We start from the raw sequence: 20,132 nt of genomic DNA on the forward strand, positions 1-20,132 counted from the left end.
CCCACCGAGGCCCCGCCCCGAAGAGGCCCCGCCCCCTTCCCCGGTGGAGGCCCCGCCCGGGGGGTCCCGGTGCGAGCCCGGCCCGATCCGCTCAGTGCCGTGCCCGCTGTTGGGGCAGCCCCGAGCCCCCCTCGGTTCCCCCGCCGCCGCTGGGGGCCCGGAGCGGCCTGAGCTGCCGGTGCCGGAGGTTGCTGACAGCGGAGGTTTCCAAACCCAGCGCCCGACGCCGCGGCAGGGGGCGATGCCGACCGCGTGCCCGGCCCGGTGCCCGGTGCGCCCCGGCACAGACGGGACGAGCCCTCAGCACGGCCCCCGGCAGCACGCGGCCCGGCCTACACCGACGGACGGGGGGTGGGGGGGCCGGGAACGGGGCCGGGGCCCCGGCGAGCCCCATCCGGCGGGCGCTGAGCCCCGCGCGGTAAGGAAGCGGCAGAGCCGTGCCAAGGGGAGGCCGGGCACGACCCCCCCGCGGCTGGCAGGCGCTCAGGGCTGGCGCAGGCGGTGCTGGGGGGGCTGCGGCTGGTTGTGGGGGCAGGACCCCGGTGGGGCCAGTGGCCGCCGAGCTGGTGCCCAGTTGCCGGGCGCTACAGGCACGCGCCCTGGAAGCTGCTGCAGGGAAAGAAGAGCTCTTACAAAACGGCTTTGAACAACCGACTCGAACAAATTTCACTTAATTCTGCCTCTTTCAGGGCGCTCCTGGGAGCGAGACAGCTATTCCCAGCACCTGCTTTTGAAGGGCATTTTTTCAGGAAGCGCAGTGAGTTGGGTCTGTGTCGTGCAGCAGGAGCCAGGAGCCCTTGCCCCTGGTCCTGCTCGCCTCTGTCCTCACGGGCGGCAGCAGGGCAGGGGCTCCCGGCCGCAACCCCCTGCCCGCCTCTCCGAGGGCTGCCTTCGAGTGGAGGATGCCAAGCGGCCGGAGAGAGCACCGCTGAGGAACAGCGACAGGTCGAAGAATGCTTGGAAAACCCTTCTTCCAATCAGGCAATCTGCAGCCTGGATTGTTAAGTGTAGCTCTTTCTTTCCTTGGCTCTCCAGCTCCATCTGAATTGGCTTCCTCAGCACTCCAGGAAGGCTTATGTAAGGTTTAACAGCCATCACTTTTCCAAAGGTAACATGGAAATGTCCTTTTCATGACACAAGAGGGAGATTCCCCATTTGGGAAGTTGATTTCTTCGCTGTTACCAAATGACTGCTTTCGATGCATCCTTCGTGCAACTTTGATCTAGTAACTTAATTCTTTCGATGAACAAAAAATAAAAAATTGTGTTGATATTTCTGATAAATGGAAGTACCTGCTGAAGTATACTTTACACTGAAAGGAGATAAAATTTTCTTGTCTTTGTACATACAAATCACAGTATATTCTTTGTATTTAAAGGCCCCTCAGGAACACACATTCATTGAACGCCACAGCCAAACAAGCTGGACATTGTGCCTTCAGTAATGACTCCCACGCCAGCAGCGTTGCACAGCACGTGCTGTCTCACACGAAGCCAGCAGATGAAGTCTTTGCACGGTACCGTCAGGGACCCCGTGCCAGTCTATGCGAGCTCGGGGACTGTCCCAGGCTGGGTGACTTCCAAACAATTGCTCTTTCTCTCCATGAGCATTTATTCACCCGCTGCATGCAGCAGCAGCCAAAAATTGACATCTACTTAAAGGGGCATAACAAACAGAAAAAGAAAAAAAGCCAAAAGCTTTCTGGTCAGGTCCACAGAGTTAAGATGGGAGTTGTGAGTCCTTTAGAGCCTAAAGGAGGACGAATGCTAGTTGAAAGTCCAATCCCTTGTTTGCACAAAGGGAAATAGCAAGGGCCTTTGTGTCAGGCAGAGCACGGGCAGTACGGGTGGTAGTAGACCAATAGGAGATGGGCACATCTCTATCTCAGCACTTGAATTTCCAAGAAAAGCGACTCACCGGGCACAATCCACTGTCGCCTTGACTCAGAACCGGTGTTTAACAAGGAGATGCCCAGCCCAGTCCCCCGTGCACCCTGCCTCTGACAGACGTGGCACAAAGGGCACTGGGCTGGTGCTGGCACCGCGACCAGGAGCCGCTGCTGGCAGGGCTGCGCTGCCCCCTGAGCACCGAGCACCAGACAGAAAAGCACCGGGGACTCCCAGGGGTGCGGGGGCTGTGGCAGGGCTGGAGCTGAGTGCAGGCACCCCGGCACTGTCCCATGGCTCCTGGCCTCACTGGACCACGGGGGCCCAGGGAGGCCTCTTCTTGCTGCCCCTGAAATACCAATTACCGGCAGCACGGAGAAATGCCACCTTGCTCTCCTGAAGCTCCATTGACGAGGAAATGCACTCCAGCAGCCGCTACTTCAGCAGATGAATTTTCCGACAGTGATTGAACACTTTGATAAGGAGCAGGCGTTTGTTTGCCACCTCATTACCCTCGCTGGGCTCCTTCTGCAAGGCGCTGCTCTTACCTGGCCAGGGCACACAGAAGCTGCAAACAGAAATACGCTTGGAAACCAAACAGCAGAGCCCACGGTCTCATTTTTGCTGAATTACCCTGTGCTGCGTGCATTGGGAAATTGCTTTCTCTGACGGATGACTGCTCGCCACAGCTCTGGGACCCTGCTCGATGTCTTTGCCCCTGCAGCTGGGGAAGCAGGGCAGAGCGAGGAGAAGCACGAAAGCTGGGACCAGAGCAGGGAAGGACAGGCTGCTCCCTGCGCTGGCTGGGTGCCGAATGTCCTCCCTCAGGCTGGGCAGCGGGGGGGCAGCAGGCAGCACGCGATTACTTGCACAGTGTCACGGCCGTGGGAATGGGTCCTTGCCTCCAAAACTTGCAGCAACTCCCGAGCCCTCCCCCGTGAGTCCGTCCCTGCGACCACAGACGTGTGCTAGGCAACTGCAACCTGGGGTCATCTGTCAGTGGTGATTCTTAGAGAAAGTACAGAAAAAACACCGAAAGCCCCAGGATGGGGATTAATCATTTTGGCAAGGGACCATGCAAGAAAAATAAACAAACCGCACTTGATCCAGAACTGGCTTGTGGAAATTGCATCAAATAGAGGCTAGAGGCGAAACATTATTAGCCAGCAGTGACAGCAGACTTATCTTAGATATAAGCTTGCCAGAGGTGCCGTGACCCATGGTCTGAAAGCAGGCTGTCCTAGTGAAAGGAGTCCAGATGTTCTGCTCAGTGACAGAACCAGGGAGAGAGGATTCTGCAATAGTCCTCCAGTTCACACTTTGTTATAAAAGGCATATATTAAACCAATTTATTCCAAATAGCAAAATAAGTTCATAAGCATCAGCTCCACGGCCAATCCGAAATTCCAGAAAGTTTCTTCCTGTTTGAATGAAAACACTTTGCATTTGGATGAGCAGGGTCAGGGGTGACCGTGCCAGCGTTGTGGTTTTCTGAATATCTTCAATTTCTGGCCAGAAGGCTTTATCTCACTTTAAGCTGACAACATTCTGTTGTCAGGAGGACGTGACCCCGCCTGCTCAGGCTGGGCTCCTGCTCGTTTCCCCTCTCCCGTCAACCCCACAGGTTTGGTGTCAGACGAGACCAGGAAAACCCAGTGCCCAAGGCTAGAGCAGTGGCACCCACACGTGCTTTCTGTTACACAGAAGCCATTCAAACACCGAAAAAAATCCTCCAAAAAACAAAAGCTTCTTGCAAATTCCTGTTATATTTCCCTTGCCCATCATCTCCTTGATAAACCAGTCCTAGTCTAGCTAGGACCTCTTCAGACACAAGCCTTGCTAATATCTTATCTGCATTTCTGCCCTTCTCTGCCTCTTTTCTAATTCAGGCAGAGCTCCCTCCCTGAAGAGTCGTGACTGATATTGCATACAGTACGTGAGATGCAAGACTTCCAGCTTGCGTGCAGATCTCATAGCTCATGCAGAGTACAGTTGGATGCATGAGTTATTCGCTAATGGTAAAACACTTGCAGAAGGGTTCTGCATCCTATTTTCAGGCCAAAACAATACAGAGTAAGCTCCAATTTTTTCAGCTGCCACCGGGTAAAAAATATATTGCTTTAACTCTGTCCTGGTTTCTTGATTAGATGAAGGCAAATTACATGTTTTTCCACCAGTCTATTATTACAGCTTAAACTCTACACAGTTTGCTGAATAGATCTGTTTTGCTCGCAGAAATAAACTTCCTTCTTTGGAAAGATAACAGCGTGATTGCATCCGACACAGCAATTTCTGAGCTATTTCTCCAGTACCACTTTTCACACCGATGGTGCAAGGCACGTGGTTTCAGAGCAGCAAATCCACGAGGGCACATTCAGTCTTCTTCCATCTCGGGCAGCTGAATGGAGACCTCCATCTGCTCCGGTAACGTCCCCTGGGATTTCAGCAGGAGCATGATCGCATCCGTGGTGGTCACAGGCCTGGGTCCTTTGTGCTTGGGGAGTGCGCTGCGTTTGAAGGAAGTCACAGATACGTGGGCAAACCACATTTCCACGCCAGAGGTGAGCACGGTGCTCCTGCTACCTCCCCGGCAGCAGCGAGGGGGACCCCGGCTTTGTGGCGAGGCCTCGGACACAGACTGGGATGGACTTACAGGAGGAGGGAGCCCAGCACTGAGCCGGGCTGAATACAAGGCAGCCTCCTGCCTCGGCACCGCGAGGCAGCTGCTCTACCAACAAATAACCTAATCCCCAAGGGACACTAAAAATAGCCAGTTCCCAAATCAGTCATGCTTGGTTAGGCAGTTTCTACACCTAGATGAAAAGCACTTTTAAGATACGCAGTTTGAAGCGTGGCAGTTAGCATATTTTCTCGTACCCCGTTTTGTTATTTCTGAATGATGCGAAGTTGAAGGAGTGCTGTTTACTTTCACCCAGCATTTTCCATCTTATTTTTGATTCTATTTTATTTTCTATTTTATTAACTTAAGCAAACATCTGCAGAGCAGATGCAGTAATTACAGGTTATCCAAATCTGTCTTTTGTTCCTTTACTGAGCAATCTGGGGGGAACAAAAAGTTTCTTTCTGCTTGCAGTGCTGCCTCGCTGTCTGGGGCCCTGGGTTGCTGACATCAGTTACTTCAGAGGGTGAGCATGCTCTCTTCTCCTTTGCATCCTATTTTTATTTTGAATAAAAAACAACCTTTCTTCAACCTAGTCAAGTTTTGAACAATGTATTTCTTCTTGGCACCTACTCTCATCATTACTCACAGGCTATATTTCTCCTGTGTCCCACCTACCTGCCTTCACAGTGTGTTATGGATGAAGCACCTTGAGCACATAAAGAAATCAATTTGTTATTTTTAAATCACAATAAACCTGCCTTGTATGGAGAAGGCTTTGGGACTCTTTAACCTCATTTTTCTAGTTCTGGTAGCCAGATAGTGACAGTTCATGTTTATGTATTTGGTTACATGTTAAATGAAATATTCAAGCCAATTGATGTCACTTTTTGGGACTCAGACTCAGATAACAGCAGGTAAAAGACTGAGGCAGAAGAACTTATCTTTGCTCATAAATCCAAGCGTATCTCCAGGTCCAATTACAAATTCTGCAATCTTAGACCTTCTCCACAGCATAAGATAAACTAAACAGAACATTAGAGAGATATATTAACGCCGTGGTTTTCCTGCCCGCAGTGTCCTCACAGCCCGGTGCCTTCCACCACCGCAGCCCCACTCCTCCTGGTGCTCGCCCCCGCAATGCGGGGCAGCAGGGAGCAGATTTCCAGCTCCCTGGAAGGAGGAAGGATTTTCCAGCTCAGGCACACTTGTGCCAGGCCTGCCAAGACACGGTGTGCACATTTTCCTGTGATGTTCCTGAAGGGACTCAAAAACGCTGTTGTAATTTGGTACATCCACAACCCTCCCGTTGGGCACCAGAGCTCTCAGACTTTGGACCTTAGCGAGGAACAGAGCTGAACCTAACTAGTACACGGACTTGGTAGTGCTTGGTTTCCTTTGTTCACCAAATGCTTTTTCCAGAGCACGCCCTGGCTGGCTGCTCTGCAGTGAGAACTTAATGAGCTCTCTGGTTTTGCCAGCCGGCTCGGACCTTGCCCAGGAACCCCAAACAGGCTCCAGCCCACCGCAAGCACCTGGGATCCTGTCTGCAAGAGCAATTTGTTCTGACCGTGAGAACGGTATTCCTTGGACGCAGCTCTTCGAAAACCATCTCCTGGGTGAAGCCACCCTTGGAAAGCATCACCTGCAAAGGCAGAAACTGCAGCTGCAGCAACCTGGGTTTGTAAAGTCAATGCAAACTGCCCCCCCAGGGCTTGGCCAGGCCACTTCACACCCGCTCTCCACCAGGGCTTGGGGCATCCCTGCGCCAAGACACTGATGGCAGCACTGACCTGGACAGCCCTCCTAGCCAAGATTCTGCTTTTCCCCCTCCTTCCCCAGTGAAGAGCTGCCCCAGGCCCTGCAGCAGCCACGTTGCCTCCCCACAGGAGGCAAAGACTCGGGGTGACAGGGACGCTGCAGCTTCGCCTCAAACGCTGAGCACAAAGGTAAGCAGCCAGCAGGCCCTGCCGCACCCTGGGGACAGCTCTGCAAGCAGCCTCTCCAACCATCCTGGGAATGGTGAAATGTTTCCAGAGTGTCAGCATTTACTGAGATGCTTTTATCTCCTCGCCAAAATAGGAAGAGCTGCTGTGTGTCCTGAAAACCTCTTGTGGCATTTTAATTATAGACTCCAAGCAAAACCTTCCTCTCGTCCCTGCCAGCCTCTCTCCCCCCAACACCCTGTTTTCCATTTTTATTGGATTGATCTCCAGGCTGACCACATTTGACAACTGGACATTGCAATCACAATGAGTTTTCCTTTTCTTTAATAGAGATACTTATGATGAGAAAATAGCTGGAGCAATTGCTGGGGGCCACCATCTTTGCAAGAGGGCCCCACAAATCCCTGGGGGCCGGTGTGTTGTGGAGGGCACACCGAGCAGGGATGAGCACTCACCAGCATTTTTCCTTACACATATTCTACTCCAGAAGTGTTTTTTTTGTTTTATTATTATTTTTTTCTAGAATTACTGGCCAAGGTAACCTTTGGTGGGCTTTGCACCACTCACCCTCTGCAGCTGGGGTCCCTGGGGGAAAGGACCCAGCCTCAATTTTTGTCTGTGCTGCATCTGCATGAAATGCTCTTGGTTTGGGCTGTGTGCGCTGGCTGCCAGGCAGCCTGCTCACATGGCACGGCACAGCATGGCACAGGCTCCAGCCCCGGCTGGGGGGAGCTGCACCACCGCTGTGCCCAGAGCAGCTGGGGAGCGCTGAGCCCCGCTGCTCCTGCCAGCCCATTAGGTTTGTTATATTTCTCCCTTATGGAAACTCATTTATTATTTTACATTACTGTCTGAAGCCTTGGAACATCTCTTCCTGCATTTAAAATAGGAGGAAAAAAAACCTCCCTCTGCAAAATTCACATGCAGGTTTAGCTCTCCCAGGCTCACTGCGCAGCTCAGAGCTGGGCTGGGGAGGCTTGGCTGAGCCCATTACACCAGCAAAGCTATCTCAATTTAAATAGCAGTTAATAAAAGATGCCTGTACAGGGCTGTAAGCATCCTGACACTTGATTAATTGTACTACACATAGTACACCTACCAGCACTGGAACAAACACACAAACATTGAAAAGGAAGAAATTAGCTCAAACTCCGCCAGCTGGTAAGCCTCGACGTGGCGCGAGGAGTGGGAAGGGAGCAGCGTTTGCGGAGTTCGAATTTCCTCTGTTTTGAGCAGCTTCTTACTACGAAGGCACAAAATTCACCTAAACCGGGAGATGAATCTGGAGCCCAGACCTGTGAGTTTCTGAATCCCAAATCTGGCGGGGAAAGCCCAGTATCTGCTGCAACCCTTCAGCACCTGGGGGCTGCATCCTGCTGGGGCCAGCATCCCGGTGCCCCTGGGCTGCAGCCACGTGCAAACTGCTCTGGGGGCAGGTGGCAGCCAGGGGCTTCGAGGCGTTTCACCGGCCACTGCACCAGCTCAAGAAAGCCTTGAATAAGGTGTCCTGAAACCCATCTCACTGCACCTCCACAAGCGCTCAGGATTGAGGCATCTCCCCTCATAAGCTGCAGTCCCAGCCTCACCCTCGGAGGCGCACACCCGTACCTGTACCAAAAAACCTCATACTCAGGGCCTTCCAAACCATGCTACAGGAGCGAGGCTCCTCCAGCCCCTCAAAGATACAGGTTTATTAGAGCCTCCCCCCCCGAGTCCCCAGGGAACAACAGCCACAGGAGGGGACAGCGCTGGGAGCAGCCTGGTGCAGCTGCGCAAGCGCGGCCGAGCTCCGGGAGGTCCTGGTCCTCCTCTAGCCACCTGCGGGACACAGGATGGGATCCTGCTCGCTTTTGAAAGTGAGACAGGACAGGATGCTGGACGTTACTGAGTAATAATTCCTGCCAGCAGCATTCATTGTCAGCGACCATTTAAGGGTTAACAGCTGGCAAATTCATTCATTTAGAAGAGAATTCGAAGAGACTCCTTCCCCAGCCCAGCTGGGAGCCCAGGCTCTGCGGGGCCGCTCCCGTGCGGGACTCCAGGCCCCAGGGTCACCTTGCCCAGGCCGCACACTGGCACCTTCATGGAGCGTCCTCTGCCCACAGGAACACTTTGGTCATCGCCTCCTTCCTTGCCTCTACGTTTCTGAGCCCTCTGTGCCAAGTCTGCCAGCGACAGCAAAATCCTCCAGCAGCTCCCTCTGACTCTGCATTTCTTGGCTTTTGTCAGTTATTTGTGTGCCAGCTCTGCTGTTATGTTAATGTGCTTAGAAGGGTTTCTCTCAGCAGGCAGAGCTGCACCGAGGGCTTTCCTAATGGGGATCAATGGGGCAGAAAGAAAACACAGAGCAGTGCTCTGCAGCAGCCTGTCCTCCAGGAGGCTGCTGTGACCAACTGCTCTGCATCAACTCCTCCTCCTTCACCCCGAGCAGGGAAAGCTACACTACCACCAAAAATTCGATGTTAATTCACTGCTGCCTACTTAAGACAAGGATGAGTATGCCGCAAGGTGTTTTTTCCCATTACTTGCTCCTGTTGAGATGCAGAGGTGCTGAGCGGTTTGGGGACAGGAGGAGGTTGAGCAGCCCCCAGCCTGTGCCTCGTTCAGTGAATTTACCTCCTGCTGCCGGCTTAGTGCTGGGCAGCGAGAGCAGCTCTGCCACCCTGCTGAGGGATTTGGAGCAGAGCTGGGTGTCTCTGCGGCCAGGACGCTTTCTCAAATATCGAGGCTATTTTTTACGGCTGGAAGAACAACAGAAGCAGCTGGTCCACTGCCGGTGAAGCAGCCACTGCTTCATCGCACTTTTTGTAAAGTGCTTCTTCCAGAGACACTGCCCAAATATTGCAATGTGTTGGCTGTTTGCAGAGTTTCTCCAGCCCACATTTGTATCCCTGATTTGTCACCTAAAGCACGCAGAAAGAGGCGTCTCAGCCCTGCAGAGCTTCTGTCCGGCCGGGCTGATGCTGCGGGGAGCCGCTCCCCGAGCCCTGCCGTGGCCACCCTGTCCCACACCCCCTGGCACTGGCAGCTGCCCGTGCCCATCGCCGGCCGCGGGGAACCCCAGGGGCAGCAAAAGGCAGCGGGTACCTAACCCCCGGCATCTCACAGCGCCCTCCAGCCCTGCACAGCAGTCATGGCCTGCGATGTTGTTTGTAATCAACTTCAGCACTACTTGGTGAGCAGCATTCACATATATATATATATGCAACAAGTATGTCCTGCAACAAAATAGCCCTCTGACAGAATTGCAGAGCGGCTGTGTGCATCCAGGAGCACAAAGAGCGATGGGACACAGCAGGGACATGGCACTTCTGCCCTGCCAAGCCAGCCTCCTCGTCCCAAGACATTTCTTTATAAAGCTGCGGCTTCAGCCACACCACGAGCAGCTGTCTGGGATGGTGAGAACACACAGACTTCGCTTCTGCCTGGGAGAATTTTCTGAATGTTTCACAGCAGCATCCTCTGAGCGGAGGGAGGACACGGAGGAGCGCTGCAGGACCGGTTAGACATTTCCCTGCGAGTCTGGGCCCCAGAGGTTAAAGCAAACACGTGGCATCGACGAGCCACTTAACGCCTGGCGCCCTCCCCTCCTTTGCTCCCAGCACATCTCTCATCCCAAGAGCCTCAAAGACCCCTGTTTTTCCAAGGAACACGACAGACATCAGGCAGTGCTAGTACAGCTCTGACAGAGGAGCAAAAGTCACCGAGAGCGCGGGTCCTGCTGCTGCAGGGGCTTTGATTACATCTGAGCTGTGAAGGGGGAATGAAAAAAGAGGAGGAGGAGGATGGGAAAGGAACATTTTAAAGGCCACAGGCAATGAGGCCAGTCAGGAGGAATAATAGCAGCCCCAGCCTGTGTTAGGACTCCATTTATAAATAACTTATGGAAGGCAGCTATGAGATCAATGTGATTTCATACACGATTAAACCGCAGCTCTCAGAGACCGGGGGCTGCTGAGAAGTGCGATTTCTGGAGGCCCTGCTCCCCTCAAACCCTCTGACCACACGTACCCCTTCCACATTACGCCATTCAGGAGCTGGCCCATGGGGGCTGGCAGTGAGGTGGGGGCTCCCCGGGGCCCCTCGTCCCCCAGCCCTGCCCGGCCAGCACCACGCACCATGCTCAGCATCCCTGCACCCAGCACCGCTCACAGCACGGGTACCTCCGGCACTGCTCCGCCAGTGGAAGAGAGGGACTGACCCTCCTGCTCTCAGCCCTTCAGCAATGCAGAAAACAAGAAGTGAATTTTCACAGGATTTTTTTTTTTTCCTTCTTTAACTGAGACCTCTGCCAGCACAAGCTGTCCCAGCCTGGCAGTCCCGCAGCGTGGGCTCATGCAGGTGAGAGGCAATTAGGGATTAGTTTGACGTGAATGTGGGAAGCGAGATCAGAGCTGCTCATCTGACATTTCTGCCTCTCCTCCCCCAGTTTGCAGGGAGGGCCGAGAGCACACGCTTCCCTGGTTATTGGCTTTCAGAAACCTTTGACATTCACATGCTCTGCTCTCACTGGGAAGGAGTCCAAGTGCAGTTTGTTCTCAAATTGCCAATACAGATAGTCTGCTCTTTATATGACCTTGGAGTGCAGCCCCCAGCCCAGGAAGCTGCATGCCGCTGCTATCCCAACCCTGTGCATCACCATGCCCGGGTACCGGGACGTCCCGGCAGACCACGGGCAATCCCCAGTCAGGGCTCAGCAGTGGATGTGGGACCAGACTGAGAAGCAGCGGAGCCGGGAGCCCAGTCCCATGACCCCACCACGCAGCCGGTGCTCCAGCCACGAGCCCTCCCCAGCACTGCGAGGAAACCACGGCATGAGGGATGTGCAGCAGAGGACAGACAGATCCTTTTTAACACCATGGCCTCGTGTTCTGATCCATGCAAATTGGCTGTGCTCTCATCAAACCTCTCCTCCATTAACCGGAAAGGCTGCTTCCCCCAGAGATGAGTTCAGGTGGAAATGCACTGTATCAGAGAGCTTGGCAGAGCATTTTGTGTATGAAAATTGCCTGTTTTATGGCAGCCGTCCCACACCCCCAGCAGCCGGTGCTGGAGGTGATGTGCTGAGGAGCGAGCTGTACCTGCAGCTTCGCCTCTCTGCAGAGGAGACATCACCACACCGGGCCAGGATCTGAGGAACCTGCTCCCTGTCCCTCTGCCAACCAAGCCTCAGAGCTGAGCACTATCAATAAGCAATGACAGTAACACCCAGCGCAAGCTGCGCGGGGCAGGAAATGTCACTCACTTCTGCACACGGGTGCTACGTCAGGGCTCCAACCTGCTGCTGACGCTGTGCAGCGTGGATGTTAAGGCCTCGCCCTTGGCACACCCATCCCTGCTCCCTGGCAGGAGCAGCTCCCCCAGCCCAGAGGTGTGCCACCAAGCGGCACGGGCTGCTCGCCTTCAGCCATTTCCAGTTCGGAAATGAGACCCAGCAAGCGTAGCACAGAACGGCACAACCAGTGCAAAGAGCTGTCAGACGTCGCCGGGAGGGAAATCGAGAGCCCTTTCACATGCACGCTCCACAAAGACTAAAATGCAAGACAAACAACAGAGCATATAACCACCAGGAACATATTTAGTTTTCCCTCTCTCAGGCACTTGCTATTTTCACAAAGGCAATGAGAGGGCGGAAAAAAGAACATTCCTGAACACAAACAAACCCAAATAAAGCCTGAGTAGCAGTAAAACTCAAGGCTGGTATTTTCTCCCTAGCACATTCAGTAACTCAAATACAGAAGGAAGCAGCAGGGCCAAGCATTAAAGAATATTTCTTAATCTTTGGTTTTAGATCTTAAAAAATTAATATGGGGACTGGCTATGATTACTTCCATTTTTCAGGCAGAGAAGCAGAGGTGCAGCAGGATGGCTGTACAAGACGTCTGCAGGAGATGGAATGTAAGGGCAAGTCCTTGTTAAAATATGAACAACACAGGGAATGGGCTAATGCATTATAGGTACTCATGAGAAATACCTGGGAAAGATAAGGGGTGACTGTTTCAATTTGGTAGCTATAAGGTTTAAAACTCTCAGTAAGTGAATATTCCTTTCCCAGAAAGCATAAATTACCTTGCACTTCAGCAAAGTCACAATCACATTAAATCAGTGAGAGGGGAGTCAGGCTCTCAAACCTTTCACATGGTTCAGGAAATCACTGGTTCGTGGGGAAGGAAACTGCAGCATCAAATTCTGCCATGCACCAGAAGCTCAAAACTCTTCACAAGTGATGGATGGCAGCCTGGACGCTGCTCCAGAACTTGGTCAAGTTCTCATTTTATTACATCTGCTGAGAAAATGCAGCTGAGTTTTTATTACCCACAGGAAACCCTTTCTCTAGAACATATAATAGTTCATTGAAAAAAAATGACTCATTCAGTTTAATAATGAGAGGACACTTGTGTGGCCACCCCTATTAATTCCAGGCCAGCCTGCTCGAGTCCTTGCTAATTCAGTGCTGAAAGTCCCAGGGCTTGCCAGCATGCATGCGTAATTATTCCGGCAGCCACCTAAAAGATCTTCCTGAAAAAACACCAATGCAAAAGGGAGCTCAGAGGTCAAATTTCCATAAAGTCAACACAGGTAAATCTCAGGGCCATTGCCAAGGCAGCCCATGGTCTGTGTGATGCAGCACATCACCTCTCCCCATGTCACCCCCTCCTGGACACGGTGAGGAGGAGGAGGACAGGTAAGGAAAAAGCCCCAAATGTGTATATATAAAATATAATAATGGGAGCTGGAGGGCGTTCTCTCCATCAGCCTGTGATCCTCGATGGGAACAGGGAGAATACAAATGGAAAGCTGCTGTCTTGATGGCTTCACCCTTTCTATTTGTTGGATAAAAAGAAGTTACCCTCCAGGCTTGGCTTCATGGTCTCTCTGATGAAAGTTTACTCAGCAAGAAGAAAGGAGGCTGGGGCGGGGTGCGGAGGCCATTCGGATAAATGTCCCGACGCTTCTGCCAGGAGCAAAGATTCAGCCCCACAGCACCAAGTGCTGTGGGGACTGGCCTGGTATTGTCATGCAAGTCAGGCTTGCGCACATTTAGTGGATTACTTTAGAATTTGCATTCAGGAAACGTGACTTGAAATAGTAACCACAAACTTTATCAGTCTAATATATAGGGTAATTTGCATAATTTCCTATTTGCATGGGGCTCCTATTTTTTCTCCCTCCTTGTATGATCAAATATACCTACTTCCAGATTAAACACATTTCAAGTTTAGGGGATTAACCTGCCTGCAAGAAGCAACAATGCTGACTGCTTGTTATCTATAAAATACAACTGCAGCGTCCCTTGAAGCTGGAGAAATCCTGTTTTTCTCTCTTCCTTGTCACAGGGAATGGCACCAGCACCACATCAGGGGCCTGAGAAGTCTCATGCAGTGCCAGCCCAGGATCCCCAGTCCGAGGTTTTGCAGGAACCGCCTCATCTGGTGGCTGGGCTGTGCATGGACACAGACAAGGATAGTGTACATCACAAAGCCAACATGCTTCCACGCAGCGCCCAGCTCCCAACAGGGGTGCAGGACTGCACCTTCTGCAGGGTAATGGAGCTGGTTTGTGTCCGTCAGCGTTGCAGCCCCCTCTGGGGGGGGCTCATGCACAGCTATGCTCCTGCACAGCCCAGCAAAGAAGAGTTCATGTCTTTCAATTCCCATTCAGCTTAAAAAAAAACACCACACAACAAACAAACTAAAAAAGTAATTTCCAGCAACAAATGCAGCGTGCCTCCCTCAGAGCCCAGAGGCCGAATTGTGCTGGCTACAGAACCAGCAGCACACCCACACCTGCACTACTTTTGCTGGGACAGCCTCTGTACCTGGAACTGCAGCACCAGGAGGGGGTGAGGGGAAAAGCCCCCCAGCCCCAAATGCACAGCAAAACGCTCGAGAGGCCGGCGGGGGGGCAGCAGGAACAGGGCTGATCCACACGTCGCACGCACAAGTGTGCCGCCTGCCTGCGCTCAGAAAACCCATTTCTCATTGCTCTGTGTTCGTGTGGGATCATCGACAGCACGGGGCAGCAGGCAGCCCATGTCCGAATAGCTCCGGCTGGTGGAGGAGCGGAGGCTGATGCCCAGAGGGTGCCAGGCAGCACCAGCTGGAGGCACTGAGCCCCGCTGAGCACTGGGGCTGTCTCACTGGGAGCATTGGAAGGCCCCAGCCCAGGCAGCTGCCCAGTAGCTCCAAATGAAGCAACCGGTTTGGTGCCAAAGCTGCTCTGTGCAACCGTGGCATGTGTTCTTCAGACAGATCTAGCTGATCTCAATAACTGAACCAATTCCAATTTTCTACTGATTTATTTTGATCCTGAAAGCAGACATCGAATTTCAAAGCAGGGACGTGGCACTCGCTCACACCACAAATACTTCCTCCTATAATGGGCAGAGGCAGGCAGAGCTGCCTTCCTATAAACTGGTAATGGACCTTCATTTTGAAGATTACTTTATGAGTATTATAACTCCTAAACTGCCACCAACAATAGCTTGTGAATGCACTGGGCTGTGCTTTCCACCAGCATTTTCTTAAACGGAGACAGCAATCAAAGCCGGGTCTAAATTCACTCTCCATCCATTATCGATTTTGGTTACAAGAGAAGGCAAAGCACATGCTAAACCTTGCATTATTTGAGAAGCAATGTAACGGCACGCATCCCTGCATAACTCACTGTCAGGTCCAGGCTGCAAATACAGATCTAACAACTAGACAAATAAAGAATATAGGCTGTTTATAGCTCGGTCCTTATCCTCTGGTAATCAATATGGCTCATTAGGTTTATGAGACAATCATGTCTTCTGCTACCCTGGCCTAGAACCTTTGAGTAATGGCTTGCCAATGCCAAGTAATTATAACGATGTCTTGCAAGTGAAGCAGAAACAACCAAGTAAACTGATTTAGAGCAGCTTAATCGGGCTGAGTTTTCCTTGAGCTCTGTTCCCACTGTTCTACTTCTAACTTTCTCAGCCTGAACCTATGCTTTATTAGAGAGTCTCATTAGGTTTCTGTGCTGGGGACTCAGGGAGCGTTCTGCTTTTGATTCAGCGATATATCAGGCTTATTCCTCTCCCTCTCTCCTGTCACCTCTTTCTGCTGTGCCTCCACTTTCAACTGTGAATGCTGTTGCTGAGTGTCGGCACCAGGGTGCCTCCCAGCCCCACCACGGTCAGAACCGTGTTTGGCCTCAGGTTTCTGGTAGGCAGAAGTGACTTTTTTCCTCCACCATCACAGGGGTGAGAGAAGGGGCTGCAAGGGATACACGAGTTATACACAGTCCCCAAAATGACACGGGGCATTGATTCCAGATGCTTCCAGCCCAAGCTGTTCCTCAGTCACCTTCCTCATACTGTAGCTGTCTGTGTGCATCAGAAAAAGTAAGAGAAGGGGAAACCCAGCAGAAGACACTGACACCTCTGTGACTGTGCTTCTAAAAGCGATGCCAGCCCCCCCAGCACCGCTGGATTTCCTCCTCCTTTCCAGGTCTCTGCTCACTGATTGTGTCCATATCCTGACTGCAGGGCACCAGCCTGTGTGTTTTCATGCTGTGTTGGTTCAGGCAGAGCTCTGTCATCCTCCCAGTCCAAGAACACAGCCTTTAGGTTAGCAGTTAATAGTTTTTCTTATGACTGTGATTGCAAAAGGTCAGTGCCATATGTTGTTGTACTAGGGCACGGACTCCTTCAGAAAAACACATTCCTCTGTCAGGATTTGGCAGTTCGATGGCTTGGCAATAAATGTGGGATGCTCTTGGGACTCAGAGTAATGATTAAAGCAAAAGCAATTACAAGAGCAATGCTATTAATGAGGGGCAGGGAAACAGCCAGGCCCATGAGCCAGAGGCGCTCCTGCCAGCAGCAAGCAAGCCTCAGAGATATTTTATACCCCTTCCCATCTCAGTTTCTTTTGGAAAAGCAGCTACTGGGAGCCCTACAACACCTGCAGGGGACAGCCCTCCCGGAAGCCTGCTGCATTCCCTCCCGCTCTCCTCACCACAGCCTCCTCTGGCTCCGTGCTCCTGCTCTCATCCCGATGTTTGCCCTGTGAGCAGTGAAGTGTTTAGTTTCGTCATGAGCTGGATGCTTGGCACAATAGCCAAGGTTAACTCCTTTTCATTTCCTCGGAGCAGAGCAGCCGCTAACAGTTCAATCAGAGCAGGGGAGCTGCGAGCAAAGATGAACTGCCAGCAGCAGAGCCGGGCAGAGCCCACACGGGAGGCTCAGAGAGGAGAGTTTCTCACCACAAGCAGCAGCCTCTGCATTTTGGGGCTTTCCCCGTGCAGGAGAGCCCCCTCTGACCATGCTGCCCTACCACTGGTCCTGTCCACCCCTTGCCCCCTGCTCCACTACACCCAGATGCTGCTGAGGTGAGGGCTGCAAGCGCTCTGCAGGTTACCGCCTTGGCAGGACCTAAATGTTTGTGCAGACATAAGCCTTGTCATGGTTGATTTTATTTATTGTTGTGTAAGTGTATTTCCAAATAAAACAGAAAGTGAACAAATAAATGGGGTGAGAGAGCTATAAAACCATGCCTGCTCATTCACTTGAAGAAAAGCCTGCCTGAACTAATTAACCTATGAAAGCCTTGTGCTGTTCATAAACAAGCCAGGAATTAATACGTTTTTGTTTGTTTGTTTTTCCTCCAAACCACCAACGTACGCCACTAAATCTTTATTGGGCAGCAAAAAAGAAATTGCTTCCCTTTCTAGATTAGAAGCAACAACAAGAAGCAGCAGCTGACTTGTTTGGATCAGAATGAAGTGCAGGTTTCTCTCCTGCTCTGGCTGCCCGCCACGGGCAGGCACATGCCAAAGGGGTGAGCTCTGCGCACGTGGAAGGAGCTGCAGCCCCCAGCCCCGAAACCATTTCTCTTTGCACCGAAACTCCTTGTGCACCCAGCGTGAGGCTGGGCTATGCTATGGAATAGGATGAGGAGCTGGGGGCTCGCTTCTCTTCCGCGGCTGCAGAGATGAGCACACAAACCGAGGGGGTGACACCAGGGGTGCATGGGGCCAGCCGCAGGACCCGACAGGCGGGCACCTGAACAGGGGCTGCTGGCCCTGCACACACATGTATGTGCAGCAACAGTTGAGTGCTTTTGTTTCGGACAAGCCCTTCACATTTACTGATCATACACACATAAAAGGAGACTTCAAGAAAAATAGAGAGGGGGCAGAAACACAAATCAAGGAGTAACATTTTTGAAGGAGAAATTATAAATTGCAATTTAATCACATAATCACTTTGACACTCTCAAGCAAGCTAATTTCTTCCCTTGCCTCATTTCACCCACTTGGCAAGATGAATCTTAATGAATAATGTCCTATGAATATTTAATTTTTTGATCAATTTGATTTTTTTTTTTTCCTCATATCCCTACCTGCTGGATGTGTAAATCAGCTCTCACCCTCTTTTTCTCTCTCAGGGATTCAGAGACCTGTTTTCTCCACCTAGTGGGCAGAGCGCCTTTCACCAGGGACTCAAGTCTGGAGCCCAGTGACAGCGACAATGACAGCCGCCACCCTGCACACAGGCACAGAGAAACTTCCTCAGCACAGGAAAACTTTGCAGACAGACAAGCACATTGATTGCTGAGAATTGCAGATCTTTAACGCCAATTGATTATCTCTAATGGCTTTAAAGCAATTTAAATATAACTGGACAGTTTGGGTAAGAATTGGAAGCCTGAGGAGAGGGCAGTAACGATCTCCTTGCTAACGACCACGGGCAGGCAGGTGATGGGCACGCTCGGTGGTGGGGGGCCCATTGACCTGCCCTTGACTTCACTGCACAATCCATCCGCACCACTGCTGCTCTGAACGAGCTGGGGTGAGTAATGAGCGTGTGCAGGCACTGGGAAATACAGAACAGACCTTACACTGGAAGCCTTTGGATTGGGGTTTGTTCACGTTTGTGCTGAGGACTGCCAAAATCAGTGGTCTGAAGGGGAAGCTGCACTCCAGCTCGGGTTATGTTCTAAGCTTGCTAAGTGTGGCATCCAAAAGGTTATCACAGCCTCACGCTGGGGGGGGCACTTCTGCCTGCGAAGGGGCTCGCACAAGCGGCACACTGCACAGACCCAGGCTCAGCCTGCCTAGAAGCGCTGGAGCAAGGGCCCAGGCAGGACGGGCTGGAGCAAGAAGTCCCCATCCCCACACATCAGCAGCCCCTGTCCCGGCGTGGAGGAAGGCCTTTTTCTCCTCTAAGGGCTAAAACAGAAGACTAAAAGCAGGCTAAAACAGAACTTAACCAAATATCAGAGAATCACAGAATGGTCTGGGTTGGAAGGGACCTTAAAGATCATCTAATTCCACCCTCCTTTTTGCAGAGGGCACGTACGTGCGCTGCCACCCCTCCAGCCCTTCCCCTCACTGCTGGTCTAGGGGGGCAGGGCCTTCAGCAGCCAGCCCCTTCGCACAAGCACTACGAGAGGGATGTGAAGACCAAACGTTAGGCCAGCCCTCCAAAAATCTGCCGTAATTCATATTACAACATGGGGTTACTACAGGCTCACCCACCTCTTTACCTAGAGGTGCTGCCAGACACACAGTGCTTCAAGAGAATAATGGCTTATGTATCTGTGGGTTCGGTCATTTATTTTATTAAAGGAGATATTCAGGCCAACTGAAGGAATTCCAGGAACTTTTGGCCTTCTTACTCACACATCAGGAGAGAAACATGCCTTGGGCTACACAAAGCCACATTTGTAGCACCCCACAAGGTTCATGTGGGCTCCGAAAGAGCCTCTGTAACCGCTGCTGTACTTCAGCCTGCTGCTCCGCATGCAGTTTCCTAACACACAGGTGATTACCGCTTAATGAGATTTGCACTTTCTATAAATTATTCAAAAGAAATTCTGAAGTACAATTTATGAATTTATTGCAGAAGACAAATAAGAAATTTAAGGCTTGTTTTATTCAAAAAGCAAACAAGCCACTAGTCTTACGAGGAAGAGGCACAGCGACTGCTGCATGAGCAGACGTGCTCTTGTCCCACCCTGACCTGCTTCTCCCAGTCCTCTTTGCCAGTGGACTCAAATATTCACCTTGAGCTCACAGGATGTGTGTTTGCTGCCTTTTAACTACCCGAGGTTATGCAGAATGAGCTGGACAGGCCTCACCCCTGAAGTCCATGAGCAGTTCCTACACAGTCCTGACACCCCAACTCCCCGTGGGCTCTGGCTGTGACCCCGGACCCCATTTCCCTCCCCAGCCCAAGGGGCTCCCTGCTCCTCCTGCCACAAGCACCAGCACAGCCAGCCCCGGTCTGCACAAGGAACAGTGATCCATCCCTGGGGGTGATTTGCTTTATTGATTGCAGCTAACGAGACCGAGGAGCCTGCCAGAGCCCTCACATTGCCCTGCTGCTCCAGCCCCACTACTTCAGGAACAACTGTGATTAACAAATCAGCAGAAATGCTTTACTTGAATTCATCACCCAGTATTTAAATCTGCCAACTGTTCGAGCAAGTGATAGGCTCTAAGGGTGGCTGGCACATGCCTGTTTGTTTAATCTGTTTATTAAAACCGACAGTCAAATCACTAGAAATACAGCTAAAATGCCTCAGTGAATCTAAAAGAGGAAGAGCAAGGCTGAGCGCTGCAGCACAGAGGGCTTCCAGGCTCTGTGATGAAGGGCAGGAGGACCCGTGAGCTGGGACCAGTCCCCTCAATGCTGTGTTTTGCCAG

General features: G+C 51.9%; 1 long non-coding RNA gene across 1 annotated transcript; it reads left to right on the top strand.

The window, feature by feature from the left end:
• The first annotated feature begins 33 nt into the window (after positions 1-33).
• LOC121059356 lies at positions 34-1,277 on the top strand. Its single transcript, XR_005814549.1, has 2 exons — positions 34-418; positions 690-1,277. It is a non-coding gene; the product is annotated as an uncharacterized LOC121059356 (long non-coding RNA).
• Positions 1,278-20,132: the final 18,855 nt, after the last annotated feature.

This window comes from Cygnus olor, chromosome 24, assembly GCF_009769625.2.
Source record: "Cygnus olor isolate bCygOlo1 chromosome 24, bCygOlo1.pri.v2, whole genome shotgun sequence".
Lineage (NCBI taxonomy): Eukaryota > Metazoa > Chordata > Aves > Anseriformes > Anatidae > Cygnus > Cygnus olor.